The sequence below is a fragment of the Pleurodeles waltl genome, chromosome 3_1 (genome assembly GCF_031143425.1).
Source record: "Pleurodeles waltl isolate 20211129_DDA chromosome 3_1, aPleWal1.hap1.20221129, whole genome shotgun sequence".
Classification (NCBI taxonomy): Eukaryota; Metazoa; Chordata; class Amphibia; order Caudata; family Salamandridae; genus Pleurodeles; species Pleurodeles waltl.
The window spans coordinates 1964927693-1964946470 of NC_090440.1; the positions used below are offsets into that span (position 1 = coordinate 1964927693).

At 40.9% G+C, this 18778-nt stretch overlaps 1 protein-coding gene across 2 annotated transcripts in view; it reads left to right on the top strand.

Annotated features, from left to right (window-relative positions):
- ITGAE (integrin subunit alpha E) overlaps positions 1-18778 on the top strand; it is an 874109-nt gene that overhangs the window by 712011 nt on the left and 143320 nt on the right. The window lies entirely within an intron of this gene.

Genomic DNA, 18778 nt, shown 5'->3' on the forward strand with positions numbered 1-18778 from the left:
TAAAACTCAGCTTTCACAGAACCATGAATATGAAATCACTTTTGGAGAAATGTCCACCTTAAGTAGATGTTGACAGAGGGGTTTATTAGCAAATAGATGGTCTAATCTCCAAAGGGTTGTGTGTTAGGGAAAATAACATGTATTCATTGTTGTTTGGGTTACACAATCACCAAGAATCTACCATGGATCTATAAGAAAAGAACAAAGGGCCAGATGTAGGAAGCATTTTGCATGGTGCAAACTGCGAAAATCGCAGTTTGCGCCATGCAAAATGCGCATCGCGATGCTCATTCACATTTTGCGAGTCTGTACCGCTTCCCCTTCCTATTTGTGACTCACACCGCAATGCTAAATTGCTTTGTGACCGTGAACGCGGTCGCACAGCAATTCGCAGTTACCACAAGTGTCACACTGGTGGTAACCCATTCGCTAAAGGGAAAGGGTTGCCGTGGGACCCCTTCCCCTTTGTGAATGTTGCCAAAAATGTTTTTTTCTACTCTGAAAAAACGAAACCAAATGGTTTCGTTCTTTTTTTTGTATTGCAACTCGTTTTCCTTTAAGGAAAACGGGCTGCAATACAAAAAAATAACTGCTTTATTTAAAAAGCAGTCACAGACAAGGAGGTCTGCTGTCTCCAGCAGGCCACCATCCCTGTGAGTGCAGGGGATCGCTATGGGGTCGCAAAATGCGACCCACCTCATTAATATTAATGAGGTGGGTCTTTGCGACCCCATAGCGATTCACAGACGGTGTCTGAGACACCGTTCTGCATCCGAATTTGCGATTCGGAAATTGCGAGTCGCACAGACTCTCAATAATTTCCGAATTGCAAATTTGGAAATTGCTACATCTTGCCCAAAATTGCTTATTCTTTTTATGGATAATAAATGTAATGTTTTTCTGTCTAAAAAAAGGATCAATAGTTTCGGGGAAAATAAAATAATCAATTATATTTCAGGCATTGTCTTCCAATATCAAGGCAACAATGAAAAATCTTTCTGAATGGGTCCATAAATATTAAAAATAGTTAAAGGAATTTTATTTACAGTAAGGTTTGTATCAATCCACTTTCCCTCAGTATCAGTGTGTTTTGAAAGAATAGAAACATCAATATGCGTATTAAAGAGAATATCTTTTTGTTAGTATTTAGAGAAACAAGTACATTACCCTCTAAAGAACATTAACGTTTTTGTGCTTTTTTGCACTCTTAACTCTGTGAGATGAGATTTTTGAAGAAGCGCTTTCGCTGAAGAGTACTCTGACAAGTGAGAGAGAATTCTCAGTTGTTTAGAAGGATTATTCAAAACATTGACATTCCAAGTAATAACTCTAAATTATCACAATAGGAAACATATTAATGTAAAAAAAAAACAAAAAAAAGATCTACAGTAAGAAAACATGTACTCAATAAAGGTTGACAATGCAATGAAGAGACGGAGAAAGTAATACGAAAAGAAGGGTTAGGAGAGAATATATAGAGAAGGATGGAATGTGAAAGTAGGAAAGATACAGACAGTACAAGCCAAATTTATAGCAACTGAGATAAACAACTGCTAGTAATGGTAAACAAGGCAGAGGGAGAGGGTGGGTCGGTGACAACACATCATAAGGACAAATTTACCACCATGTGCAACAAAGTAATGACAGAAGGACTACAAATAACTTGGAAAATAAAAATAAATTAACATTAAAGTCATGAAAAATAAGAATCTTCAGCTTGTGGAAAGAATAACAGAGCATGTGAGACATAAGTCAATATTATAAAATTAATTAGCGGACCGGCAGTGTCTTTAGAATTGTAAGAATTGTTTTGAAGAAATTGCTTAAGCTTCACAGGGTCTGTGAAGGGAAATGATTTATCTTTACAGGTGACTTTGAAAGAACATGCATAAAGCAAGCTAAAATGGGCTCCCATATTCTGCAGAGCTAGTCAAAGAGAAAAAAAATCCTTGCATCTATTAGCAGTAGATTTAGTGACATCTTGTGTAAAATACATCTATGACCAGACCAGAAGATTTGCTTTATGGATTTTCTAGCTAGTAAGATTTTCAGGGGGTCTGTATATTCCAGGAACAGTATAATTATTTCTCTAGGCTTTCATGACGTAGAAGGTTTATGTCCAAATCTATGTAAATGTTGAATGTTGAGTTTGGGCAAATTTGGATGACTAAGAATTTGTGACATAAAGGTGGTGAAGAAGAAAACTGGATTCCTGCCTTCAACATCTTCCAGGAGATCATAAATGTGGAGAATATTGCATCTGTTTCTGTTTCCACAGTCTTCAGCATGCTGTTTAAGTAAGGCAATTTCACTTTGCATGACTGCAATTTTGGAAGTTTCATCTTGAAGATCACTGATTCTTTACTCAGTTTCCACAAATCACACTTACATGAAGGGCCATTTTGTGTCAAAGTTATGTATCCTGACATTATTCTCCTCCACAAATGGGCGCAGAGAACTTATTTCCTCCAATAGAATTTCAAAAGGTATAGTAAATGACAATTTATCAAGATATCAAGGGTCTTGTTTTAGAGGTTTCATAGACCCTACTTAATGAGGCTTGACTTGAGAATGAAGTTTAAGAGTACTCTTAGGCATGCCTTTCGAAGATGAAGAATGTACCATTAGCATAATATTTTTCAATATAGTACATTCAGAATGATAAGCAATTGATGATTTACAAGTTGGTTTCAGCTTCCACAATCTCCCTGACACAGGAGGAACAGTGACAAAGACAAAATGAAGGTGTAGTTATACCTCTGTGGGGAGGAAAGCCATTTAATGGAAACAACATTCAAAATATGAAGGCCTACACTGTTAATGAGATAATGAAAACATGTTAAGACGTAGTAAAATGGAGATCTCACAGTAGTTGATAGAGGGGTTTGTAAAGACAGTCAGAATTTTCTATAAGCCATTTAAACGTTAAGAAAATGAAAAGGAAACAAATTATGTGGGCTCTGTGAACAAAACGTTGCTAAAAGTACCTTCACAGAAGAACTCCATCATGGGGCCATTTGGAGAAATCCACCGTGTTGCAGGGAAAAGAAAATGGACGCTGCAAGTCTGAGGAAAGACACAAGTGGAAAGAAAGACACTGTAAATGCATTGGTAATGGCAGACTGGGTTAAGGTGAGATAATGCGGCTGGTTTCTATACTGCTTTCATCTGCTTGGGGCCATTCCCAGCAGCATTATTTTGGAGTTCACCTCTGTTCTGGCATCATTCCATGGGGTTTCTTCACCTCATAGTCCCTAGCCTTATTTCCAATTTCCTTCTCCAGGTAAACATGGCTAATGATGACATCAGCTTACATCTGGAACTGTTGGCAGTGCTGTAACAGAGTACAGACTAAACAAGAATAGCGAGGAAATTGTTTATAGTTGCACAACATGCAGACCTAATCCTGTACCATTTGCTTGACTATTTTGTCTTGCAAAGTGTGAGTCTTGATAAATTATCTGATACATTATAGAGCAGTGATTCCCTCAACTGTTTGACCAATTTGTCATATTATACAGATGAATAGGCTGCAGAAAGAATCAGAAGTCTTAGTACTCCATGTTGCACATCATCTACAAAGACATGGAGCTCCTCTTTGATTTTAGCTAGCACAGTTAGATACTGATGTTCTAATTAACACCCCCACTTGTATTGTTGAATCCTGGCTAGTACTTTGCTGCACCTTGGAGTCAGCCATGGGTTTCTTCAAGAGGATTAAGGCAGTGTTTCCTAAACTGTGTGTTGGGACCCACCAGTGAGTCGCAAGCCGATTTTTGATGGGTCACAAATGTTCTGGTCTATATGCGAATAATATTTAAAATGATTATCAATGTATTTGTAACAGTGTAAAGGTGGTTAGCAATACCCCTATGTCCAGTTGCAAAACCTATCCTTTCAAGTATCACCAAGCAAGACTCCTGGTGAACCTTCCAGTATTCGTTGCTGCTGTTTCATTTTACTTCACAAAACCATTTTAATGAAGAATACGTTCACTCAACATGATCAAATACACCTCTGTATGACTTTCACATATGAATTGAGAAACATGGATATGGCCAGGAGCTGTTGCTTTGCAGCTGGGGAACCAGGTTTGAGTCTTCATTGGCTCAATATCCTTAAATGTTGGGCAAATAACATAGGGCGCGATTTAGATTTTGGCAGACGGGTTACTCTGTCATAAGCATGGCAGATGCCCAGTCCACTGTATTAGAAGAGCCATTCAGCATGGCACACTTGTAACACGCTGGATGGGATATCCGTCACATTTGTGATGGAGTAAACCGTCCACCAAAATCTAAATCAGGTCCTTATCTCCTGTGCTTAAAATAAAATTATTCTGACCTGGTATAATATAATGCCGTGCTCAGGAAGTGAAATGTTGCTTCTTGGCAACAACACTGAAGGTGTTTAGTGCGTTTCTGTTCCGGGTTAAGAGTTTGGAAAGTTATACTCTGACTTATTCAAACTATATCCTATGCTGCAGGCTTATTCATATAAGGTGCAGAGTGAATCAATAGAGGACAATCTGTAACCACTTTTTAGTCCTAGTAATACTTTCTTAGAGGTTGGTCAGTTCAAGGGATGTTGCATCTTCTGAAAAAGGAACAATATTAATAGCTTTCAGGACTCCAGTGCTAGAAAACTCTGTAGAAGCTCAAGGAGCCCTATCCATGGAGGTCAGTGCTCCTCATTTTTAAGTAAATTATCCATACTAATAGAGCCCTGGGCTTTGCATAGCTCTCTAAATGCAGCATTACTACAACTCCTTGAGCCCACAGACCTGAACTCTCGCAATGCAGCATTACTGCAACTCCTTGAGCCCACAGACCTGAACTGTTGGCTGCCTTGTCTAATGTGCAAGGGCCGCCCTAAAGCATCTTACTTTAGCGGCATCCCAAAATCTAATGCACAGTAATCATGCCTTGGTCAAATCCAGCCAAGTTGACAAGTCCCACCCACACACATACATAGGATGTTCATGCTCTAAAAATGCCACTCAGCTCCATCACATACTACCAGACTCTTTCCTGGTGGAATCTTGATGGGCATGCAAAGGGGGTTATGAGGGATCTGGAAGTAAGACTTCATGAAGGTTGTTGCTGTGACTATTCAAACAAGCATTTGCAAATCCTAAAGATCTGACAGTCCCGTACTGCATGTGCAAACCAATAATGCAACAAGCATATCATGCACACAGAACATACACATTGGCAAAATATATACAATCACACGTGCATGCACAGTGAGCGGCAGGCACCCAGTCATCATGCATGTATGCGTACAGTTAAAACATCATTGCTTGCCTCTCGTGGCTTAGGTAACTGTATGTGCTACCTTTGGAACGCATGTAACTTCTGTGTACCCGTGCTCTATTTTATGTAGTTTGTGCATGTTCGACATGTCTTTATTGTCTATGCGTATTTTCTGTGTTCACACATATCTGCCTGTGATGTTGTTGGTCCGTACATGCACTACAGCAAAGGCAGAACTGTTGACTTTGCCAATGCCTACTTTAATTCTTAACAAATAAAAGTCCATTCTTACCACACATGTGACAGGTTCATGCTTGCATGACGGGGGTTGTCTAATCCAGTCATATGTATCACTTCCCAGTCTCCAAAAACATGCTAACAGCTGTAGAAATAAGAAACATTATAGTACTGCATATAGAGTGGCAGACTTTCAGTACTACTGGCATAAAAAAATAAGGAATTATGGGAAGACTAGTGACTTTAAAAGGCCATGAATGTTACAGCTGGCAGTTGCATCAAATATACTCTGCCTTGGCCTCTCTGCATTTTACAGACACCACATTGTTGTGTTTTGATGAAAGAACCTGGAAATGTGAAGGGAATCGAAACATGAAGAAAAAAGAAGGTTTGCTGAGAAATTCCCCCATCTTGTCCAGTTTGCCTTGTGTCAAGGGTGGTCTGTATCTTGTGACTGGATATGTAATGTTATTAGGCTTAAGGTCATCAGAAAATTAAACAGTATGGCCCTAGCACAGCCCCTATTGCAGATAATGGGTCGCCGTCAAGAAAAGAAATACATTCCTATAGCCTTGTGACTTGTATCTGTCATGCAGATATATGCTGTTTTTAGTATCATAGCTTCCTGTATATCAAGCAACCCCCCTAGACAAAGCTCCTAGTCAATCACATCCCCACGGCTGCATCTAGAGTGCAGAATCTCGGGCTATTCTTTGCCCTACTTTCTGGTTCCCTCGGAATCCTTCATCTTGTCCACGTTCTCTCTTCTGGCTGTATGGTCGTCATGTGACTTGTGTAATGTGACACAATACAAAATGTTTCAAGGTTTAAAATCACCTAGAAATGAACTAGCAACCATCTACGGTGAACACAAGCACTCATATAATAAAAAAGCACAGACATCCCTGCAGTTTATTTCATACATTTCTTTTTTTGCTTTTATCACTGGCATCCTCCACTTGCCCAACGTGTCTACTCTGGCTGACAGGGAAGCCTCATGTGACCTGCATAATATGCCCTGTGCCCCTTATCTGCCAGACAACCAGTATATCTCAAGCCAGGCACTGCTAGGAAAGAATGTTTTGTGATCTCAACTTCATTTAGGATTGTTAGGACTAAAATGTGCCAAGGAGCAGCACAGCTGTGTTTTGTACTACATGCAAGTCACCTCATATGTACTTACTCTTACTGCCATCTCATTATCCCCTGCCTCACACAGACACAGACATTTTACCTGCATTCTGCCAACCTTCACCTCCACCACTGCAAACATAGCCAGAGAAAAACACATGAGCAACAACTCCCATCCTATTTTGCCTCCTGTGCTGGACCACAGAAATAAGAAGGGAGAGGCTAAGGTCTAGCAGACTATCACTACTGCTGGAATGAAAGGTGTCTGCAGGAGCCTTCCACCACCCAGGGATACTCACTTGCCCATCTGCCACAGGTGCTGCATTGCTCGTTTACTTCCAGCTGAGCAGTGTGAGGTGGGATGTGGCCATATCAGAGGGAGCCATGCTACACCACGAATCAACCCCTCTCCCTGTAGGGACCACAGATCATGCTGCAGACTCCCAGGTCCTCTAACGCTCATGCTGCAGATTCCGAGGTCCTCAAATATTTGATTCTGTGTCATAAATTATCAGATGGGGAGGAGCACAAGCCAGCAACCATAGTTAAAAGTATTAAAAATCATGACCGCCTAGGAAACAAACTGCATTGCTTTGTGACTGGAATTCCCTCATCAAATATGGCTGTCAAATCACCACATTCATGTGCCTCCATCTAAGATGCAGATGCAGGGCCTCCCTTCCCAATCCAATGGGTATGTTAGTTGGGATATTTCAATAACCAGTGATGATGTTTTCTGTGCCTCACTAGCACTGGCACACTCTTCTGCCAAACGCATCATACATTGCTTTCTTTCTTCACATGCTGTAGTGTTAGGCAAGTACATTACTCATTTTGTATAGTCCTTTTTTTATGTTTGGTGCATACTGCATTTATATTGTTATTGGTCTTGCACCATACTTATGGTTGTATGTATTTACTTTTGACATCCCTCATGTTCCGCATTCCTTCTCTATGGTATCCAACTACAGCTCTCGTAGTTGCAGACTGGACTCCATGGAGATAGGACATGCGAGATGTGGGCTCCTTTTACTTGAACATTAAACTATGTAAATAAACTACTGCTGAGCCTCCATCATTCCTATTTACATCATGCAACATGTTTGGCGACGAGTGCAGTTAGAGGAGAACAGGGAGCCCACCGTCATCGCAGTTCGCTTTAGAGGACTTCACAGGATACAGAGAGCTTACTACTACCTCTCATTTTAAGCATCTGTTCCTCAGGGAGTCGCCACCATCTGAACTGCTCTGCGTTCAGCGGAGACCTCCCAGGGTCGGGTGAAGCATTTTGGGAGCGTCTTGCTGGTGCGTGCTGGGCGCATGCCTTAGGCGCCACCGATGCACATAACCGATTAGGTCATCTGACGACCGGCAATTGGCAGCGCTTTGTCATTTATGGAGCTTCACATTTGGGGAATTACTTACCGATTTAATTGACATTTAGCATGGAGGTTAACACATTTTGGGGCATACTGTTCCTGTCTGCATTATTAAAAAAAAAAAATTATATTGTCAATTTTACATTTTAAGAAATTGTTTGTACTAGTTAAAAAAAAAAATCAAACTGCAGGCTTGTTCAACAGCGTGTAGTAATGCAGTTTGTTCAGATAGACCTTTTTCTGCAAAATCATGGTAAGCCTCCACTTGCATGGGAAAAACGCTTACATTTTTTGAGAACTTTATTGTAGGCTATTGATGCTGAATCAAGTTCGCCAAAGAGAAAATCAGCTATCCTTTATGGTAATTTAGGGGCTGAAGGTAAACAGCTTTTTGATAATTTACCAGTTGTCTTACCCTGCCAGACTTTGAGGATTGGAATGAATGCACAGAGGCAATTATAAGACTGAAAAACATATTTTTGGAACCACCAAGTTTTTGCTTGAAAGAGTTATTTTTTCAAGAGAAAATAGACTCAAGAGGAATCTGTTGAGGAGTGTGTTTCTGCACTTAAAATCCAAGCAACGAAGTGCAATTTTGGAAATTCTTTAGGAAATTCTTTAGACACGTCTATCAGAGCTCAATTTACTTTCAGTTGCAACTCAAGGAAGATTCCGGAATGATTACTCCGTTTTCATGATCCAACATTAATAGAAGTTGTGGATATAGCCAAAGCTATAGGACGTTCTGTTATCTTGAGCAAATGCTTTTCAGCTGATCTCAGTGTGCAGACATTGAATTCTATACAAATGCCTAAATCAGTGAATATATTGTCTTATCGAGATGAAAATACAAAGTTTACACAGAAAAGGACTGGGACAAATTGGTTTAGATGTGGTTCCAAAACTCATCTTGGCAATAATGCTTCATTTCGAGCTGTGGGGAAGAAATGTAATACATGTCATAAGGTGGAACTCTTCCAAGGAGTTTACCGGGGCATCAGAGATAGCACTTGAGAGGGTCTATGGATATTGCTTCCGTTATGGATGAGTGTTTGCAAGATTTATCAAGAGTGGTCCTGACACTTGATGTGAATAAAAAAAATTCTAGCTATTGCGTCAAGAATTTTCATTTCTATTAAGGACACGGAGGCGAGGATTATGCTTTCTCTTTCTTTACTGACTTAAACAGCAGCCAATCAAATACAAGTAACAGAAAAAACTACACTTCCCAGGATGCCTGACATCCTGTCACATGGTCCAATCACCATCCACGTCCTCTGTCATGAGTCCTTTGACCTATAAAGTCACTTCCTCTTTCTTTGGTCAGATCAGATAAGATCAACTTGAAAACGAAACTTCTTACGCCATCCCGAAGACCGGAGTCATGAACTTCTTCTCCTTACTGAAGAACCGAATCCTGGGTAGCTCAAAGCCGGAGAAACAACCGGGTAAAAACTTCAAACCAAACTTCCCTGAAGATACGAATTTCAGGAGTTCTTTTGGTCAGAGCCTATAACAATAAACAGGTAGGTAATATTCCAATAAAAATTGAAATGTCTCAAACTTTATAATTGACAATAAATGGGAGGGTTAAATAACAATATATCATAAATATGCACAATAAATGATATGAAATCTTCAATGTATATATAAGGGAGGGATAATCCTTGCCTCCGTGTCCTTAATAGAATTTAAAATTCTTGACGCAATAGCTAGAATTTTTTTTATTCTATGTCAGGACCGGAGGCTCCGATTATGCTAGTTCTGTTCCATCACAACAGTAGCTACATCCAATACTGGTTTATGATACCATTTACGAAAAGTATTTTCTGAAGACTAATCTGCTGCCTTCATAATGTCTTCTAGTCGAGAACCTAAGGCAAACGATTTTGAAGCGATAGCCCCTCTAGCAGAATGAGCCCCAAAGACAGAGGTATCAATACCTGCTTCACTCATCAACCATCTCATCCATCTAGCTAAGGTAGCTGAGGTAACCGGTTTAAAAGGTTTTTGCAAAGCAATTAACAATTGACCTTTAACATCTTGTCGAAATTCTTCTGTGACAACTTCATAATCCTTTAAACACTGAACTACACATAATTTCGAATTTTCAGTATTAATTGGATAGGTACTGACCTGCAATTTGTTTTAGTTCTTCTTGTCACCGAAAAGGTGACTCCTTCTGGTGAAAAGGTTCTGCCTGCTAGATCTAAAGCTCTGACATCAGAGACTCTTTTGCAAGAGATGAGACATAAAAGCATGGTCAGTTTGGCTGACAGTTGCTTGCGAGACAAATACCTGTTGGTAGGCCAAGAATCCAGAAATTTTAAAACAATGCTAACATCCCATAATACAGAGTATTTAGCTTGAGGAGGTTTAAAAAGACGAATACCCCTTAAAAGTTTGCAAATTAATGGGTGTTCTCCCATGGGTTTACCTTCTAGATGAGAATGTCCTGCTGAAATCGCAGATCTAAAATTATTAATTGTGCAATAAGCCAAACCAGAATTAGCCATTTCTGCTAAAAAATTAACAATCATACCAAGATGTGCTTCCACTGGATTGGTACCCCTTCCATCACACCAACTAACCCATCTGCGCCACGCTGAATCATATCTCTTATGGGTACTATCGGCCCAGGTGTGCTTAATGTACTCCGCAGCCTGTTTCGAAAGGTCTGGGGTACTCCATCTAGTCCTGAAATTAACCAGGCTAGTAGAGTCAACTTCCCTGACAGGACCAGTGGATGTTGACGGCCCTCCGGACTCAAAAGAAGATTCGGACGAGGCGCAATTAGAAGAGGAGAGGCACAAGCTAAATGAAGAGCAATGGGGAACCAAGGCTGTGCTCTCCAAAAAGGTGTTATCAGAACAATCTCTGTCCTCTGTCTCCGCACCTGAGACAACACCCTGGCAATCATCAGAAAAGGGGGAAAAGCATACCCTCGAAACTGGGACCAATCCTGAAGAAAGGCATCTGTCTTTATTGCACAGGGGTCTGGACGCCAACTGTAGAATTTTGTAATCTGGCAATTGAGACGAGAGGCAAACAGATCCACTTCGCAATTGCCCCATTCCCTGACTATCTGAGAAAAAATCAGAGGATCCAATTTCCAGTCGCTGGAATCCAAAAGGTATCTGGAATTCCAGTCTGCTGTGATGTTCTGGTCCCCAGGAAGATATTCCGCTATGACCACTAGCCGTTGAGATAGGCAGTAGTGGCAGAAGTCCTTGGCAATCTCCGCTAGGATTCTGGATCTCGTGCCACCTAGCTTGTTGACATACCTCACTGCTGAGACATTGTTCATCAGTAAGAGTATGCAACAATCCGTTTTCTGCGGGGAAAGACTCTTTATGGCAAAGAAACCCGCCAGAAGTTCAAGGTAATTTATATGAAGGGATTGTTCCCATTCTGACCATCTGCCTCCCGTCACTAGGGAGTTGCAACGAGCTCCCCAACCCCATATGCTGGCATCGGATTCTATCACTACCTCCAGGTGAGAGCTGAAAATCGCCCTGCCATTCCAGGCTTCCATGTGATGGAGCCACCACTGAATCTCTGATTTTACTTCAGCAGTCAATGGGATTTGCTCCGAATAACTCAGACCCTGTTGTAGGTGTCTGATATTGAGTCTTTGAAGTGCTCGGTAATGTAGGGGTGCAGGGAAGATCGCCTGAATAGATGAGGCTAGCAGACCCACTACTCTGGCTATATTCCTCAAAGAGACGGTCTGGCTGGAAAGAACCGATCTCAATTCCCTCTTGATGTTGCGGATCTTTTGAGAGGGAAGAAGGAGTTGACATAAGGTGGAATTTATCTGGAACCCCAGGAACTCTATCACCTAAGAAGGTTTCAACAATGACTTCTGCACATTGATAAGGAAACCTAAGTCCTGCAGAAGACTGATGGTCCAATCCAAGTGTGAGATTAGGACTTGTGGGGATTGGGCCATCAGTAGAATGTCGTCCAGATATATAATCAATCTGACTCCTTTGGCTCTGAGCCATTCCATCACTGGTCTCAAAAGCTTCGTGAAGCACCAAGGGGCTGACGACAGACCGAATGGAAGGGCGAGAAACTCCAAACACTGTCCCTTCCACTGGAATTGTAGAAATCTCCTGTGGGGAGGAAAAATTGGAATCGACAGGTAGGCATCTTTTAGATCCAGCCGAAATATCCAATCTCCTTCCATAAAGATATCCCTTAGCATGTGGATGCCCTCCATCTTTAAGTGTCTGTATAGGATCCAATGATTGAAATCCTTTAGGTTTAAGACTAAACGGTGACCTCCTCCTTTCTTGTCTACCACGAAAATAGGACTGAGGAAACCGTAAGGATGAGGAGAAGCAAAGTGCACGGCCCCTTTGTCTAAGAGAGCTTGCACTTCTTTGTCTATAAAATTTTGATTTGCTAGGGAAAAACACATTTGTAACGGAGGGGAGAGTTGCCTGGGAGTACTGATAAACTCCAGACGAAATCCCTCAACCGTTTGGAGAACCCATGGGTCTCCGGATATCCGTTTCCAATTTGCCAAGCAGGATGCTACTCTGCCCCCAAGTCTGACCTGAGAATAATGAATAATGCTCACCTGTGAAACTTGAGTCTTGTATGGCTCCTTGTTGCCCTCTGGGATGGCCCCTGCGGAAACGTAGAAGATTGAGTCTTGTTCCCCGTACCAGCCACCTCTACCTCTCGGGTAGTAGTTTTGGGGACTTTCATATGATCCTCGGCTGGACATACGTCCCCCGTAATGACCGGCCCTGAGAAAAAGGCCTCGTTTAAAGACCTTCTTGAGGGACATTTGGGCTTTGTCAAGGGAAGAAAAAGTGGAACAGAACTTAGCCAATTCTTTGATGAAAGATGATCCAAATAGAAGACCTTCAGCCGAAGGGCCCGCTTCTGAGTTCACAAGATCAGATAGTTTGGGATCAATGCACATTAGCACAGATTTTCTGCGTTCTGCAGAAATAGCGCAATTTGAGTTTCCTAACAGTCAAATAGATCGTTGCACCCAACCGATAAGGACATCAGTGTCCACCGGAGACCCTGATTACTTGGCCCTATACGCCATCTCAAGGATCTTGGTCAAAGGTCCTGAAAGATCCAACAATTTGTCTTGGCAATTACGCCAGGATCGATCTAAATCTTTCTTGGGGTCCTTAGCAAATTTCCTCATAAAGGTGACCATGGTGGGGTCTATATCTGCCTTCTAGGTCAGGTCTGGGGCACTCCGCTTTTAGGCGTGACCTGACTTCCTTATCGAAGCTTTTACGTAAATTAGATTGGACATATTGCGCCACTTCGGGAGGGGGAACCCAATTGGAGGACTTGGGGTGGATGATTTCTGTGGGATCGAAGTCCAGAACCTGACAGGGAATGGGTGCTTTTTAATCTTTTTTACTAGCCAAGGGAGCGTCGGAATCCTCTGAGTCATCCGAGGAGGAACTTTTATCAGTTGACGAGATAGAAAAGGAAGATTCCTTTTTGGAGCTGTAATTATGCTCGCCACTGCGTTTCTTATGCAGTTTTTCGAATGCGTCTGCATGGAGGTCACTAACCTCTGTTCCAGATTCAAAATTTTTTGATTTGTCCTTTGCTTTTTTAGATTCGTGTTGAGGTTGTCCCTGTGACCAACCCTGTGATCGAGCGAAGTCAAAAAGTTGCCCTGAAAAGGGACCCAGAGCTCTCACTAGGGCATCATTTACTGATTGTTGAACCCTGGTATCAAGGGCTTCCACCAAATCAACTTCCAGTTGATTGCCTAACTCCTCTGTATAGTATTCAGTTTCCTGTTCACCCCACTGATCCATGACTAATGTATAAAGTTACAAAAATCTTGAGGAGTATTGTAATGTCAAGTATTAAATGAGGGATCAAACAGGGGGAGTGCAAAAACCCCTAATCAGGCACAGGAAAAAGGAGCCTTTAAATAAAGTGTGGAGGGAGCTGCCTGAAATGGCACTCTCGGCAATGGCCTTATTGAATTTTACAACCCAGTCAGTTGTATCTGCTGGGCGTCAGGGAGCAAGTGTTTATAAATGAAGGGGCACACAATGGGGGCACACCAGCGAACACGCAGCACTCGAGCCGCTCGTTTCCAAAAGTGGAAAAGAATCGGCTCGATAAGGCGCGCGCGTAGAGGAAATAGAAAGGAGACTGCTGAGAGCATCTCCGCTCCCACTCCCACTCCACAATGAAAAATGGCTAAAAATGGCAAAAAGCCACAAAATCAAAGCGCAAAAGTGCTTACAACACTACAATAAAAGCGCGCTGAATTGCGTCGCTTATATTCACAAACTACAACTAGTAACCTGAAATAAATACAGTTAAAATACGAGAGCAATGAAAAATGTGTACTTATCTGCTGCGAAGCAGCAAAGAAAGAGGAAGTGACTTCATAGGTCAAAGGACTCATGACAGAGGATGTGGATGGTGATTGGACCATGTGACAGGATGTCAGGCATCCTGGGAAGTGTAGTTTTTTCTGTTGCTTGTATTTGATTGGCTGCTGTTTAAGTCAGTAAAGAAAGAGAAAGCATAATCGGAGCCTCCGGTCCTGACATAGAATTCTGAGGAAGAGAAACCCATAAAAGTTCATCTTTGTTATGTATATATAAGTCCATCTCAAAATTATGGCTGAATCAGGTGCACCCATATACCTTATATAACAAAACATAAAACCATAACTCTATATGCACCTGAAGTTTCTCCCAAAGCTTACGGTGATCAGGATATTCACATGATTGGTTACTTTATGGACAATGTAAGGTGTTTGGGCAGGGAGATATGTGCCAAGATATCTGTTGTTGAAAAAGGAAAGCTTATTGTAGGCTGGCAAGATTTAGCAAAATTAGGTATAATCCTTGTGTCTGGTTCATCGAATTCCATCAGGTTGAATAATTTGATGGTGGCATCCATCATTGATAATAGTGACAATTTACTATCGGAATTAAGTAAAAAATTCCCAGAAGTTTTTAATAATAAAATTGGTACCATTCATACATTTGAGCACAGTAATAAACTCAAGAAGGAGGCCGTACCTGCTGCCCATAAGGTGAGGCCTGTACCTTTATAGGTAAGATCAGAGCACAAGGTTGTCCTTGATAAACGGATTACATAGGGTGTTATTATATACACTGATTGTTCTGAATGGGTAAGCCCCATTGTCGTTGTGCAAAAAAAGGATAGTGAGATTAGACTTGCACACCTTAAGCAAATATTTGACATCAGCTTGCCACCTTTTGCCTAAGATAAAGGATTGTTTAGCAAATATTAACTGAGCCAGGTTTTTCTCTTTGTTGGATTTACGTTCTGCATATCACCAGATTCCGCTTGCTGCACATTCGCAAGACCTCACCACTTTTTTTTTTTTACCCCTTTTGGGGCATACAAGTTTCTACAATTACCTTTTGGTCTTGCGTCTGCAGAAAGCGTGTTTCAAAAAATTGATTGGACTCCATCTTAGCCAACATACCAGGCACTCAAACTTAGCAAGAAAATGTTCTGATATTTGCCATTACATTTGCAGAACATAATGTCATGCTCACCAAAATCTCAACAAAATCTTGGAAGTGTTTAGAGAGGTTGGTATTACACCCAAAGCATGGCAGTGTTGTTTATTGAAACAAGAATTGGATCACATTGATGAGTTACACAATAGTACCATTGAGAGGGAAGCATTGGCTTTCTCATGGGCGATTAATGAGTTTAAAACTTTTCTTTGGGGCTTGTGATTTGACTTGTTCACTGATCACAAACCCTTAATACATTTGCTTAATAGCAATGGATTGGGAAAAGCTTCAACAAGGTTGATCAGACTTCTGTCCCATGTGCAAGGATATAATTTCAAAATTGACTACATCCCGGGGAGGAGGTAAGAACCCTAGGTCTGATTGTTTATCCGGAATCCCATCGGAACATATGCATCAAACTGAATTTCATGGTGAGGTTGAATCTGTGGTAGCCACGTTGGATGATATTTTGACCTCTTCAGGATTAGTTTCACGTGATGAATGGTTGAATGCTCTGAAAAATTACAATGATTTAACTACAGTTAGGGACTTTATCAAAAAAGGCTGGCAAAAAAAGGCTGGCCTAAAGAGAGATAGTTGGCCATTCCCCTCAAACCCTTTCCACATGCAGAGGATGAACTGTCCATAGTGGATGGTATTTTGTTACACACTGCTGTCACTGTTGCTACCTCTGCTGTTAGGCCCAAACTCATTCAGTCTGCTCACTAAGGCCATTTAAGGGTGGGAGCTACTTGTAAAATTCTTAAAAAAAATTTTGGTGGCATTCATTAGATTCTCAAGTTGCAAGTTGGATTTCAAGACTTAATACATGTTTGCTGTCAGATAAGCATTGGGTTAAACACAAAACACCTTTACACACAGTTCGCTTGCTGATGATGTGTGGACAAAGGTTGTATTGGACTTTGTGGGACTTTTCGAAGTATTACCTTCAGAAAAAAACACTTTACTAGTCTTTTTAGATTATTTCTTTAAAAGGGTGTATTTCAAATTTGTCCCTGCAACCAATACTGTTTCGGTCATAAAGGTTTTGAAGAAGGTGTTTGATATTGAAAGATCTCTAAGAGAATTAGTAACAAACAATGACACACATTTTACTTCCTTACAAATGAAGGAATTTGTTAATAATTTTCATATCAGACTTGTGTCTGGTAAAGAGAATGAATAGATTCCTTTAAGAATTAATTAAGAAGTAATACAGTCTACACTTGCCAGCAGAGATCCTGTTAAAGAGTTTCTTCAAAAAAGAGTGTGGGCATATCATCTTACTCCACACTCTAGCACTGGCATTTCACTTTTTTGTTTATTACGTAAAAGACAACCGAGGTCTGAACTAAGTCCTGATTGGGTTAAAGATCGTATGCCAAAAGAAAAAAGTTTCAATGTGAAAATAATGGTAGAGTCAAAGAGAGATTTTAAGCAATTTGCACATAAAACTTGCCATGAAGAGTACATGATGTAAAAAATGTGATTCTCAAAGTTGGTGACTGGGTTTTCATCAAACGACCATCAGGGTAGAAAATGGGATGTGAAATTCTCTGAGCCAGTCTAAATTATCAAACGTTTCTAAAGGATCAGCCCTACTTAGTGAAAGAGGTTGGTAGAGCAAAAGAGCTCTTGTGAAAGTTACGCCTGAACAAGCTGGTAGAATCATACACACTAAACCGGGGAGGACTCTCATGAATGGTTCGCATTGGATGATTCCAAGCATCACTCGGTGGGGTTTGTCTCCAAGGAGTCAGGTCTCCTGTTCCTGTGTCTAACACTTCTGAATTATGTAGAGATTCAGATCTCCCTGAGGAGAGTACGACAAGCAGTTCAGATTAATATATTGACTTTGGTTCCTCTGAATGTACTAATGCAGCAGAACCTATCAGCACACTTAGAGCTTCTTCTCGCAATGTATCCATCCCTGCAAGGTACAAAGATTATTATGTGCACTGAATTGTTATTATATTATAGAATGGGGAAGATGATAAACTGTTAGGCATGTACATTAGTCATTTGTTATATTCCTTTGTTTATGTTTGTGCATACTGCATTTATATCCTATTGGTCTTGCACCATATTTATGACTGTATGTTTACTTTTGACATTCCTCACGCTACGCGTTACCTCTCCATGGTATCCAACTACAGCTCTGGTAGTTGCAGACTGGACTCCATGGAGACAAGACATGCGGGACATGGACTCCTTTTGCTTGAACATTAAACTGCGTAAATAAACTATTTGTGAGCCTCCTTCATACCTGCTTACATCACGTAACATATTTGGTGACAAGTGCAGTTTGAGGTGAACAGGGAGCCCACCGTCATCGCTGTTCTCTGTAGAGGACTTCACAGGATACAGTGAGCATGAGCACTACCGCACATTTTAAGCATCGCACCTGCTTAAAACCACGCAACTTGTGCTGTCCCTTAGTCTGATCTAACATGTGAAAGGCACCTCACTTCTAAATAGCAATAGTTGAAGGGACCATATGGTCACCCTTATGTGTAGGACAAAGAAAGAAAAACACAGTTTGCTGACCTTCACTAGGTGAACTCAACAGCTGACTAATCTCAGCTGCTGTGAACATGCAAAACTACATATATCACTGACGGACTATTTCACCATCTCTGTATTCCATAAAATGACTGACATTTACAACCATGCAATTTCCAAAGGAGGCTGAGCCAAAGCCCCTTTTTAAAGTCAGTCTCAAGTGCATATCAGATAGCCCTCACATGGATGGGCTTACTAATCTTTTGGCAAGTCACTCATGTGGTGCAACATATTTTTAAATTGAGCTTGTCGATGGTTTGTGTTGTGTTGCGCCACATATGCACCATGTAAAACCTTTGTAAATACACCGATTGGAATACCTACCCAGAGTAATATTGGGGGGAGGACATAATTCACAATGGAATGCAAGTGTTAAATCCTACAGATCAGATCATCTGCTTTATTACAATGGTCCTATGACATAAATGGTTATTTTTTTTCCTGTGATCAACCTTTTAATAATCTTCAAGAATTGATCACTTCTTCCCCTATAATGCTGGCCTCTGAAAGTCTTAATTACTGTTTGTTAATTAACCTCAGTATGCTATGTTATACATCCTGTTAGAATTATGTTAGAAAGGGACAATGAGTGTGGGCCTGCGTAGTGCACTATTCCCATAACACTCACAGTGCATGACATCCACAGAAGCAACAAGGCCATCAGTGTCATTATGAAATCTTTTGGTTGATAATGTCACAAGGA